This window comes from Vicia villosa, unplaced genomic scaffold (genome assembly GCF_029867415.1).
Source record: "Vicia villosa cultivar HV-30 ecotype Madison, WI unplaced genomic scaffold, Vvil1.0 ctg.001262F_1_1, whole genome shotgun sequence".
Lineage (NCBI taxonomy): Eukaryota > Viridiplantae > Streptophyta > Magnoliopsida > Fabales > Fabaceae > Vicia > Vicia villosa.
Window position 1 is genome coordinate 128157 of NW_026705552.1, and position 13957 is coordinate 142113.

The following is a 13957-nucleotide window of genomic DNA, read 5'->3' on the forward strand; positions in this document are numbered from 1 at the left end:
TCCTACATTTAAAATAATTTGGTTCTTTGAAGAGAAGTTAGGATGCAATGTTTTTCTGTTATGGGATATGAGTTATAGTACCAATTAGTTAGAGATTAAAATAAAAATCGGTTAGAAGTTAGTTGGGGAATGTTGGTTAGGATGGTGTTAATTCTGAACATTAAATCTGAACTATCTGTTATGATTGTATAGGGCTTCATGGTGCTTGTTCAATAGAAGGTCCAAAAGTCGCAGAAAAATTGGTAAAACCGCTATTATGGTGTTTGGATTGAATAAGTATTCCCTTGATATGAACTTGATTGTATATGCTGCTGACTTGGGAATAAAACATATGGCTGCCTTGGTTTGATTTCATGGTTTATACATGTCATGGTGCTCTTGAGACTATTAGTTTATTTTGCCATATGTTTTTTATCCAGTAACAAAATCTAGTATTTTTCAATGACAGTGACTCCACTTGTTTCTTTGTTTTTTACTCTGTATTCAATTTACTATATTTCTTATCAAATTCAGCTGATAAATGTAATCATTTTAAATCTCATTTGTTAGCTGGCAAGATCGGTTTTTGACTTGAGTATAATAGCAATTTATCTTGGAGGTTAACTTATATTTAAGATTATGTTACAAATTCACACAAGACTCATATTATCCTGAATATAAGTCACTGATGCCCTCTTTATTTCATTTGGCAAATCTGATATGTCCACTCAACAATATTTGCTTGCTTGTTCATTTCAAAAAATGTCAAAGAAAGGAGTAAAAGGTTTGATAACAACAAACAGAGACAAGGACAAAGATAAAGATAAGAAGAAATCAATTTCTCGTTCTTCTCATGCTGGTTTGCAGGTAACCTCATTCCTTAAACCCTCCTCTTCCGGATCCGTCTAAACCCTAACTTTTATTTTTTTACTTTCATGTATGTCTGTTTGGCGACGCCGTTTTTTTGTATGAATTATTAGGTTTTATTTCGAATTATGTAATTTCTTGCTTATTACTACTTATGTATGAGTGAAATTAGTAATGAATTATGGAAATCCAACAAAACAAATTAAGATAGGTTATAATGCATGATACAATTGGTTTCCCTTCTACAATTTGTATGTTCATGTCATTTTGTTTCAGAGCAATTTTTTGAGAATGGCTTTAATTGCATATCCCATGTCATGTATAGCACTATTGTATTGTATATTTTTGAACTTTATATAATATACAATACACTGGTATGAGCAACTGTGCATATAAACTCCCAATACATCAGCTACAAATACTTGCTTACTTGCCTGTGTCCGCTTCCTTTTCTATTAATTATTGATCAGATAATGATTGACTGCAGTCAAGAATCGACGCATTCACGCTGTCAATGATTATCGGAACATTTTCCCATTCTTTCTTCTATCAAAACAGAACTTTCTTCCTTGTTAGGAAGTTAGGAATCCATAGATTACTTGTAGACATCAATAGTAACTTAAGAATAAACCTTAAGAATTCACTTTTATTCAATCTTATTTTCCTCTGGCAGTAACTTATTTAGGAGCTACAATGGAAATGGAAATTCCTGTGCATCAAACATGGATGTATAGTAGGCTTCTCCCTGGCCGGAGCGGACATACATATGAATTTTTAAAAGGAGTTGAAGAGTTTATAACCTTTGCTTGTCAACAAAAGGAGTATTTGAAGGATGGTGTAATAAGATATCCATGTAAAAAGTGCAAAAACAAGGACCACCTCAGCCCGGATGAAGCAAACAGTCATATTCATCAACATGGGTTTACACCGGAATATTGGAATTGGACATGCCATGGAGATATAATTCCTCACATCAATGATAGTGACAATGATGATATAGATATGGTAGCACCTTGTAGTAGTAGTCAATAGTGGAGTTATGAACATGTTCATAGATACCAAGACATGGTGTTTGATGCTGTTGGTTTTAATCGCGAGCAACATTTTGTACAACATGAAGAGGAACCTTCAAACATGGAAGCAAATTTTTTTATGACATGTTGAATTCAACTCAGCAACCATTGTGGTCGGGATGTAAAAACACAACAGAGTTATCTGCTGCTAGTAAGATGTTGAGTTTAAAATCTAAACACAACATGTCACTGGCATGTTTCGATGATATGGTGAAGTTTATGAAGGAATCAAGCCACCCAAAGAATGTAATTCCCTCTAAATTTAGGGAAACAAAAAAACTTGTGGATGGACTTAGTTTATCAAGGATAAAGATAGATTGTTGCATTGGTGGGTGTATGTTGTATTACAAAGAGGACATAAATTTAAAGGAATGCAAATTTTGCAATGAGCCTCGATACAAAACATGTATTATGGGTAAGCGTAAGCGAAGGATGTATATTTGAAGGATGTATAACATGGTTTTTTTAATACAAAAAAAGTTTACATGGCCACCAGAACACAAAGTTACGGTGTGATGTAACTTTGAAAGAAGAGGTGCCGCTAAGATGTCTCGGCTACTACAAGATGTTCGCAAAGACTTGGAGTACAGACCGGGTTGGATGGGAGATGATGTGTGGCAGCAATTATCGGTACATTGGAATTCGTTAAAGTTCAAAAAAGCATCTGAAACGAATAAAAGAAACCGGTCTTCTATGGATGGCACATCTCTTCACAATGGAGGGTCTATTCCTCATTGTTTGCATTGGAAAAGGATGGTATATATTATATTTTTTTCATTATATTTCTTAAATATAATAAATGACACTATTCTTTTGTAATTTGTAGAGAAAGGAAAAGGGTGCAGATCCATCATTGACCGAGTTCTATTTTCGCACACATCGGAAAAAAGGGTCAAAGTTGTGTACAAGTTCATGTTGAATCTGCATATGTAAGTATTTCAGAAAGTGTTAATTTGATTGAATTTCAAATCTGCACACAAGTCTTTTGGAAATTATCACTTTTATTGAATTTAATTCCTTACTATTTTTTCAATTTTCTTTTAGGATAAGTTTGAACCAAAAAAGTTGGAGATTTCTTCTCAGAATCCAACTATTCTAAGAGAGGACGAAGCTGATAGTCAACCAACTATTGAAATGCCACCTGATTTGGATATATGGGTAGAGTCGGTTGGAAAGAAGAAAGGGAGGGTATTTGGTCTTGGAACCGCTTCTAAGACTTTGGTTTCAGTATCAAAGAAAACCTCAAGTCTTTCAAGCGACTCTCAAGAGCTTGATGTTTTGAGAAGTCAAGTCCATGCTTTAAATGCACCGTTGCAAAGACAAGAAGAAGAAAAGCTGGGGATGGGGCAACAATTGCATCGACAATAAAAGAGATGGTCGAATCGAATAATAAAATTTCATTTTTAATGAATCATTTAGTGTGAGATATTGGATCGAACTCTAGTATTGTCGAAGGGTAGCTTCTTGGTTCGACAGTTCGACAGAGTTAAGCATGAAGTCGAAGGATTGTTCACATGCTGGTGTCGAAGTGTGCATGCTGTAGTCGAAGATGGGTCTAGCATGCAGATGTCGAAGATGCTAGAGTTGTTAGCATGTTAAATTAGGTTTTAGTGTTTAAACCCTAATTTGTTAAGTTAGCTTGTTTATTAAGTTGGCTTGTGTAATGGGCCTTGCTGAAAAAGCCCATTAGTTGGTATGTTAGGTCTTATTATAAATAGCATACTAGTCTCTCATCATTGCTAAGCTGCAAATCCTAATTTAGGGTGAGAGAGGTTATTTGTTATTCTTGTAAACTTGTAATCTTGTTTTAAGAGAAAGTAAAAGAATAGCAGTTATAACCAATTCTTGTGTTCCTCTTCTTCCTTGTTTTATACTTTGTTCTTGGCATTGAATTCACAACAAATTGGTGCGGTGAGCGTGGAGAAGATGCCTTCAACAAAGTATGAGATTGAAAAGTTCACCGGAGTGAATGATTTCGGTCTGTGGCGCTTGAAGATGAAAGCCCTACTGGTTCAGCAGGGTTGTTTGGAAGCGTTGAAGGGAGAGGCAGCCATGAATGCAGAATTGACGGCAGCGGAGAAGACGAATATGATCGAGAAAGCACACAGCGCAATTCTGTTGAGCCTTGGTGATAAGGTTCTCCGGCAGGTATCAAAGGAGATGACGGCATCAGGGTTATGGGTGAAACTTGAAAGTTTGTATATGACCAAATCGCTGGTAAATCGACTCTACCTGAAGCAAGCTTTGTATTCATTCAAGATGATTGAAGACAAAGTATTGGCTGAGCAGTTGGATATGTTCAACAAACTGATTCTTGATCTTGAAAATATTGATGTGAAGATCGATGATGAAGATCAAGCGCTGTTACTATTGTGTTCTTTGCCTCGATCACATGCTAACTTCAAAGAAACTCTCTTGTATGGAAGGGAGTCCCTGACGTTTGAAGAAGTTCAATCAGCCTTGTACTCTAAGGACTTGAATGAACGAAAGGAGCATAAACCTTCGACTGTTGGCGAAGGTTTGGCCGTTAAAGGAAAACTCTTACGAAAGGATGGTAAGTTCGACAAGAAGAAAGGCAAAAGCCAGTCGAAGACTTACAGTGGCGAAGCATCTGGCATTCGATGCTACCATTGTAAGAAGGAGGGTCACACAAGAAAGGTGTGCCCTGAACGCTTGAAATATCATGGAGGTAAGGATAATGGCAACACTGCCATTGTTCAAGATGATTTCGAATCATCTGATGTTCTTGTGGTTTCAAGCAGTGACTCTAAGAAGGAGTGGATTATGGATTCAGGTTGCACTTGGCACATGACTCCAAACAAAGACTTGTTCGAGGAATTATGTGATCAAGATGGTGGATCAGTATTGCTGGGAAACAACAAGGCTTGCAAGATTGCAGGTGTTGGATCTGTGAGATTCAAGCTCCATGATGAGTCAATAAGGTTGTTGACTGAAGTCAGGTATGTTCCTGATTTGAAGAGAAATCTGATTTCTCTTGGTGAATTCGACAAGAAAGGATATGTTTTCCAAGGAGAGAAAAGTATCCTAAGATTCATGAAGGGTTCGAAGGAAGTCTTGAGAGGCGTGAAGAAACAAGGCTTGTATACCCTTGAGGCTGAAGTTGTAAGTGGTTCGACAAATATTGCATCCACGAAACCTTTGTCGAAAACAGAAATCTGGCACATGAGATTGGGCCATGTCAGTGAAAGGGGTCTGGTCGAATTAGGGAAACAAAATCTGCTTGGTGGAGACAAAATCGAAAAGCTGAAGTTTTGTGAACCCTGTGTACTTGGAAAATCTTGCAGAGTGAAGTTCAACAAAGGCAAACAAAGAACACATGGATCCCTTGATTACATCCATGCTGATCTTTGGGGGCCTGCAAGGTGTCCATCACATTCAGGAGCAAGGTATTTTCTATCCATAGTAGATGATTATTCCAGAAAATTATGGGTATTCATCCAGAAGACTAAGGATGAAACTTTTGAGAATTTCAAAAGTTGGAAGACTCTGGTTGAAAATCAGACTGGCAGAAAAGTCAAGAGGTTGAGAACCGACAATGGCCTTGAATTTTGCAATGAGGCATTCGACAGTTTTTGTGCTGCCTCTGGTATTGCAAGGCATAGAACTACTGCAAGTACTCCACAGCAAAATGGTTTGGCTGAAAGGTTTAATCGAACTATTTTGGAGAGAGTCAGATGCATGTTGACTAGTGCCGGTTTAAAGAAGGTGTTCTGGGCTGAGGCTGTTTCGACAGCAACATATCTGATAAACAGATGTCCTTCGACAGCGTTAGATATGAAGACACCTGAAGAAGTTTGGTCGGGACATCCACCAGATCTCGACAAACTGATAGTATTTGGCTGCATAGCCTATGCTCACATTAGGCAAGACAAGGTCGAACCTAGAGCTCTGAAATGCATGTTCATGGGATACCCTAAAGGAGTCAAAGCTTATAGGCTATGGTGCCTAGAGCCAGGTCACAGGAGGTGTATCACCAGTCGAGATGTAGTTTTCAATGAAGCTGAAATGGCTTTTAAGAAAACTGATGATGTTGGTAGAAGTACAGAAACATCTGACGAAGAGCTGGAACAGGTAGAGATTCCTGTTGAGGTGGAGCATGTTGATGCTGAATTGCATATCCCAGATGAAGTCGAAGAAGAAGCAGAAGATGCTGAAGTTGAGGAAACTGACGATGACTACCTATTGTCGAGAGATAGGTCGAGAAGAGTCATCAAGCCACCTCAAAGACTTGGATATGCAGATCTTATAGCTTATGCCTTAATCTCTGCAAGTGAGGTTCTAGACGAAGAACCTAGAGACTATAAGGAAGTTATGAGGAGTCGAAATAAGACTGAATGGCTGAAGGCCATGGATGATGAGATGAAATCTCTTCATGATAATCATACTTGGGAACTGATCAAGAAACCTGATGGGGCAAGGTTAGTCAGCTGTAAATGGATTTTCAAAGTTAAGGAAGGAATTGAAGGAGTGACGTCGAAAAGATACAAGGCAAGGTTAGTTGCAAGGGGTTTCACTCAGAAAGAAGGTGTCGACTTCAATGATGTGTTTTCTCCTGTTGTGAAGCATAGGTCCATTCGAATGTTGCTTGCCATGGTAGCACAGTTCGATCTTGAACTGGAACAGATGGATGTGAAGACTGCGTTCTTGTATGGTGATCTAGATGAAACGATCCTGATGAGGCAACCTGAAGGGTATGTCGAAAAGGGGAAGGAAGATTATGTGTGCAAGTTAAAGAGATCTTTGTATGGGCTGAAACAATCTCCTCGACAGTGGAATAAGAGATTCGACAAGTTCATGGCACGCATAAGTTTCATTAGAAGTCAGTTCGACCACTGCGTTTACTTCAGATTTCGACCTGGTAATTCATTTGTTATTTTGTTGCTTTATGTGGATGATATTCTCATAGCAAGCAACAGTGTTGAAGATGTGATGAGGTTGAAGGCTGAACTCAATAAGGAGTTCGATATGAAGGATCTGGGAGCTGCTTCCAGGATTCTTGGAATTGACATTCGGAGAAATAGAAAGAAGTCGAAGATATGCTTATCTCAAGAGGCATATCTACGGAAGATTCTTGAAAAGTATGGTATGTCGAATTCGAAGCCAGTTGTGACTCCAACAAACCCTCAATTCAAGCTGAGTATTGATCAGTGTCCTAGTACTGATGTCGAAAGAGTCTATATGAATAGCATCCCATATGCTAATATAGTCGGCTCTTTGATGTATGCTATGGTCTGTACTAGACCCGACATAGCTTACGCAGTCAGTCTTGTAAGCAGGTACATGGCGAATCCTGGAAAGGCTCACTGGCAAGCATTGAAGTGGATTTTAAGGTACATAAATGGGTCTCTGAAAAGAGTCCTAATTTATGGTGGAGCCTTGGGTGAAGATAGTAAAGCAGTAATAGAAGGATATGTCGACTCTGATTATGCAGGTTGTATGGATTCTAGAAAATCTATTTCTGGATATGTTTTCACTATGTTTGGCACTGCAATTAGCTGGAAAGCAACACTTCAGAAGGTTGTTGCTCTATCAACCACTGAAGCGGAGTATATTGCCCTAACTGAAGCTGTGAAAGAAGCATTGTGGCTTGAAGGTTTTGCGAAGGAGCTGAAACTTCAAGGTCGAGGTATCACTGTTAAATGTGATAGTCAAAGTGCAATACACCTGTCGAAGAATTCAGCCTATCATGAGCGAACTAAGCACATTGATGTGAGGCTGCATTTCGTCAGAGGAGTAATCGAGCGTGGAGAAGTCCAAGTGCTGAAGGTTTCGACTGAAGACAATGCTGCTGATATGATCACCAAGACATTGCCGAGTTGCAAGTTTTTCCACTGTATGCAGTTGATAAAGCTGCATGAAGAAAGCTAGTTTGTTCCTTGACGTTGTAGAGTTAGGTCCAAGGTGGAGATTTGTGAGATATTGGATCGAACTCTAGTATTGTCGAAGGGTAGCTTCTTGGTTCGACAGTTCGACAGAGTTAAGCATGAAGTCGAAGGATTGTTCACATGCTGGTGTCGAAGTGTGCATGCTGTAGTCGAAGATGGGTCTAGCATGCAGATGTCGAAGATGCTAGAGTTGTTAGCATGTTAAATTAGGTTTTAGTGTTTAAACCCTAATTTGTTAAGTTAGCTTGTTTATTAAGTTGGCTTGTGTAATGGGCCTTGCTGAAAAAGCCCATTAGTTGGTATGTTAGGTCTTATTATAAATAGCATACTAGTCTCTCATCATTGCTAAGCTGCAAATCCTAATTTAGGGTGAGAGAGGTTATTTGTTATTCTTGTAAACTTGTAATCTTGTTTTAAGAGAAAGTAAAAGAATAGCAGTTATAACCAATTCTTGTGTTCCTCTTCTTCCTTGTTTTATACTTTGTTCTTGGCATTGAATTCACAACATTTAGGATTTGTTGGGTCTTCTTCGCATCCACCACAACCCACTAATGAAAGTGATCACACAAATGAAGATGGCGTCGATGAATCAAATGAAGAAGACCTCAGTAATGAATTTTGATTTGTACTTTTTTTTCTTTTTGACTTGGTTGTAATTTGGATTGTTTTATCTTTTTAACTTGGTTGTAATTTGGATTGTTTTATCTTTTTAACTTGGTTGACAAGTGCTCATACAAATGTGACTATGTAAGTACTTGTTAACAACTTTGTAGGAGATTTTATGCTAACTTGTTGTTCTATGAATTTGAATGTCTTATTTAAATTGCAAACATTTTAAATTATAATTTTATTTTATATTATAGTTATCTTAATATATAATTTATAATGTTTCAAAAGTTTATTAAAATAAAAAATTATTTAATTTGAGATAGAAAGTACCTGCGGAACCTGTCGATTTAAATTTACTGTGGATTTATCTGCGGATTATTTCCTACGGATTTAGCTGCGGAATTACCTGCGGAACTTCCTATCAAAAATATTACCCACGAAGATTTTAACTGGAGATTAAAAAATTTTAAACATTAGTATCCATTAGTATCTGACTCTAATTTTTTTTGTTAGTTTTAGTGAATGAATGGTAATGTAATTTCCATAGTTTGTCGTATTATACTGCTGAAATTATATTTTACCGTGTTTGTGTAATTATTACAAGCATAGTAAAATACACAAATATACAAAAAAATATATTAGTTTTCAATTTATTAAATGTGTTTATACTAAAATTTATGTTATTAATATATTTAATTATTATATTTATAAAATTCAAATAATAATTACATAAATAGGTGTTACAATATATAAATACAAAACATACTTATACAAGAAAGTTTGTGTCACTTATAAATTTAATAAAATTGTTTTTAATAAATATTTGAAAATGATTTTATTTTGTTATTATTAAGTTGTAATATATAAAATATTCATTCAATTTCAATGATTTTTGGTTATTTTTAATTATTAAATAATTATATTTTAATTACATTTTAATAATTTATTGGTTATGTATTTAATAAATACTTTATTCTAATTGTGTATCCCTCGCAGTTGCGCGTAAGCACGATTATTTTATTTGTTATCAATTAAAATATGACCAATATGGGTCATTGTCCTATTATTGGACTGGTAAATCAGTATTATATGATATGCCATTTCTAACCTTTAATGATGAAAATTTCTTTACCCACCTCCCCTATGGGGGTCACCCTCTGCGAAAACCCCATTTTATCCCGCTTCGGAAATGCATTTCCGAAATATTTTTTTTTTAAATTTTTCCAGGCTTCGGAAGTGCATTTTCGAAAAAATCTCAAAAATTAAGATTTTGACTAATTCGGAGATGCATCTCCGAAACAACAAAAAAATCTAAAAAAATCGCAAAAATTAATTTTAGGATATTAATTAATTCACATATTATACATTTGATATAATTTATGAGTAATGAATAATAATAATTATATATTTTGATATAATTTATGAGTTATGAATAATAGTTATTATATATTTCTATCCTGATATATATTTTAAAATTTAAAATAATTTTAATTAAAAAGTTAAAATAATTCCACTTACAAAATAAGTTATAATTTTTTATTTATATATTTATAATAATTGTTATATATTTATAAAAAAAATTAAAAAAATGAGTGTTTTAATCTATATATTTATATAATAGTTATAATAATTATTATATATTTATAAAAAATATTATATATTTATATATTTATATATTTATATATTTATATAATAATTATTATATATTTATATATTATACATTTATATATTTCACTTACAAAATTAATAATTATAATTATATATTTATATATTTCTATTCTGATTCATAATTAAAAATGAGTTATAATTTTTTGTTTAGTTTAAAAAAATTAAAAAAAGGTTTTGTCTTAATTTTATTTAATGAATAAATTTTATATTTGATTTTTATAATTCAAAATTTAATTATGAAATTAAGATGTTTTTGATTTATATAAGTTAGTAAAATAACTTTTAACTTTAAAATTGTTTAGGAAATTTTGATTCACCTTGATTTTATTGATTCACCTTCATTTTATTGATTCACTTTCATTTTATACCTATTAATTGTATTGATTCACCTTGATTTTAATTTTTTAATAATTATTGAATTCTTTCGGAAGTGTATATCCGAAATATTCCAAGACCAATTTGGTCTTGGAATATTTCGGATATGCATCTCCGAAAACACCCCCTCTCCCAAAAAGGATGTTTTCGGAAATGCATCTCCGAAAACTCAAAAAGGGGTGTTTTCAGAAATGCATCTCCGAAAAACACCTTTTTTACGTGTTTTCGGAAGTGCATTTCCGAAAACACCTTTTTTTTCTCAATAAAAGTACGTTTTCGGAAATGAACTTCCGAAACTAGGGGTATTTTGGTAAATTCACCGGAAGTGGCCAAGAAATTTCTTTAATGATTATCTTTGGCACAGCTAACGTTCTACTTTTAAATATCTCAAAAATATCTCCTGCGACAAAAAGACATCTGGTTGGTAGATAGTCACAACAATATATGGCTTTGGCTAATATGCATAAGGATTTTACTTATGCACCATGCATAAGCCTACATATGTCATTGGATCATGTTTTTAATCCAGTATTGAGTATTGACTATTGAGTATTGAGTGGTGAGTATTGAGTAATAACAATTGATGTCTAAAATTTGATCCAATGATTCAAGAGTCCATAATAATCTATGCATAGTGCATAGATTTTTATCTATGCACGGTAACTGCACCCACAATATATGTTTCTTTTCAGTCATATTGTAAATAAATATAAATATAAACACACCAATGTGCATGTTTTCTTATATATAAATATGAACACTCCGATGTGAATCCTTATATTTAAATATAATAATGTAATATCATAAAAAATTTGTATTCAAATCTCAAAAGATATGGAACAAAACATTACTTATGTCTCAATAATGATAGTAAATATAAATATAAACCCTCAATGTGATTTCTTATATACCAAATATGAAAACTCCAATGTGAATCCTTATATTTAAATATAATAATACAACATCATAAAATTTTTTTATTCATAAATCAAAAGACATTGAACAAAAAATTGTCAATAATGATATAGATTCAAGGAAATAATATTATCAAACTCTATACCAAAATAATCACAATCATAATATAATAAAATAAAGAGATTTTTTTAGATTAGAATATAAAATCGATAATAAGTCAATGAAATTCATCGTGAAAGATCTCCAACAGGACGGTGGAGGTACCTGCGAGCTTAACACTCTAATGTTCAAGTTCGTGAAGTTAAAGAGGAGGAACTTACAAGTGTCTAGTAAGTTGTACCTTGGTGTGAAACATATTCACACATATATAAGAGTGTCAAATAGAACTTCTTGCGATAAACGTGAAGCCCTATGCGGAGACCGTTGGATAGATTTCAATTGTTGAGATGAGACCAGTCTCGCTTCATTATGGTACTCCCTATAGAGAGTACACATGTTTGTAGGCTTGAATGGGCGGAGCTTTGAATTGGACCAATCTTATTGTGTTGTTTGACCGGCCTAGAACTGTTGCCCCAAGGTTTTTTCTATCGGACACAAAGCTAGGATTGTTGTTGTGGGATTGTCGAGACTAACCTCAAGGGAGTATTGTTCTTAAGTGTCATGATTGTTGGAAGAGTTCTCTATGCAAGGGGATAGACCAGTGATAATTTAAGTGGGAGTTGGTATCCTTGGAAACACACACATTAAATATTTGTCTTGTCACTGAATCTTTACTTGGGAGGACTTCCACGTAAGCTTATGCATCTAGTGTGGGGAGACAAAACCCTTACAGTTGTTAGTGTACTCAAATATTATTATGGAGCCGAGGTCAAATTTGGTAAGTTTCGTGCCTTTCAATATTTCCTTTATTCTCGTCTGAATATCCTTATGCCACTAGTTTCTTATATATCGAAAGAATTAATCAATTGCTCATTTCACTTTATTTTCTTTAAAGTATTAATCTCTTTATCTCCCTCACAATTTTTGAATTCCTACAACCTTGTGTGTTCTTCGATCCCATATCTATTACAAAATACTTTCTAAGACTCTAGTGATTTTGCCTCTTCATTCTTCGAAATCTACAAGCATTTCTAGGTAACAATCTTTTTTTATCATTTTATATAGGAAACATGAGTTTACCAATTGTAGAATTGATAATCTAGTATGGATGAACCTAGTGACGCGTCTTCTTGAATTATTGTAGAAGTGATAATCTAGTAAGTTTAGAAGTGTTGTCTGGCGAGGTTAAGCATCGAGGAGTAAATTTTGTAGAAATTAGTGGGTTTATTTGAAATAGGAACCCAAAATTGAAATACCCGGAGTGAGAGGTCTTAGAGGTTAGGAACCCAGAGAGTGACACTGATGTAGAGGGGAAGATGCCTCCACCAAAATAGAAATCACAGAGGCCACCCGAGTGTTAGGTTTCCCAACCTTGGACATGCTAAACCCATAATATGTGGATGACTTCAGGAATCAGTTGAAGGCTCAACCCTATATTATGGCATATAAGTGCACTTTTGGAGGTGACCAAACAGATACGAAATTTAGGTGGTGGATAGAATCGTAGTCGCGTGCCCTTACTCATGGTCGTTATTTTTTATCAGTTGAGAGTGGTGTTAAAATGGTATGGATGGGCCAATGAAATGGAGATATTCTATAGGATGCAAACCAATTCCTTTGAGTAGATTAAGGAACATTGGGGACGTCTTCCATTTTTCCTGATGAGCAAAATTAGGACAGTTCCTAAATTGATGTAGGTCTTTTCTCATATTGAGGGGTGTTCCCCCTAAAGGTTGCAAAGGATAGTACAATCGATATGTCAGATCTGTTATTTCATTACATGAGTTTCTATTCTTGAGGATAGAGTTTAGGCTCACTTTCATTGACTTTTGGATGGGGGTTGTTAACCATCTAAAATTCTCACCATTACAACTACACCCTGTGAAAGAAAATTTTAGAGGAACTAAAATTGAAAATAACTGTATTTATAAGGACCAATAAAATATTTAACCCTTAATATATATATATATATATATATATATATATATAATAATAATAATAATAATAATAATAATTATTCAAATATAATAATTAAATTATATTTAAATATGAAATATTCCGACATATTCTATAATTAGGAATTACAAATCCTTCTTCACAAAAATACATGAATAAATTGATGAAGGTCATTCCTATTATTATGAATTTAATTTTCTTTATAGTTAATATGGGCTCCCCTTCATGATTCAAGTGGCTAATTATTTATAATTTCATCAACTATATCACTACTATCAATCTTCACGGTCAATCAAACTCTTGAATTTTTTTGAACACACTCAAAATAACATCTTTACTCTTAAAGGGGTAAATCGAAATCTATATTAACAAATGGTCGTTAAATAGATGAATAATTAAATAAAATAATAATAGATAATCGTTAAATAAACGAATAATTAAATAAAATAATAGATAACGTGTGAGACAATATGATCTCAATTAATTAATAAATAATTAAATATAGCATCA

General features: G+C 34.1%; 1 long non-coding RNA gene across 1 annotated transcript; it reads left to right on the plus strand.

The window, feature by feature from the left end:
- Nucleotides 1–1524: 1524 nt before the first annotated feature.
- Nucleotides 1525–3332, plus strand: LOC131634236 (uncharacterized). The gene is made up of 3 exons (XR_009293510.1): nucleotides 1525–2675; nucleotides 2746–2848; nucleotides 2964–3332. It is a non-coding gene; the product is annotated as an uncharacterized LOC131634236 (long non-coding RNA).
- Nucleotides 3333–13957: the final 10625 nt, after the last annotated feature.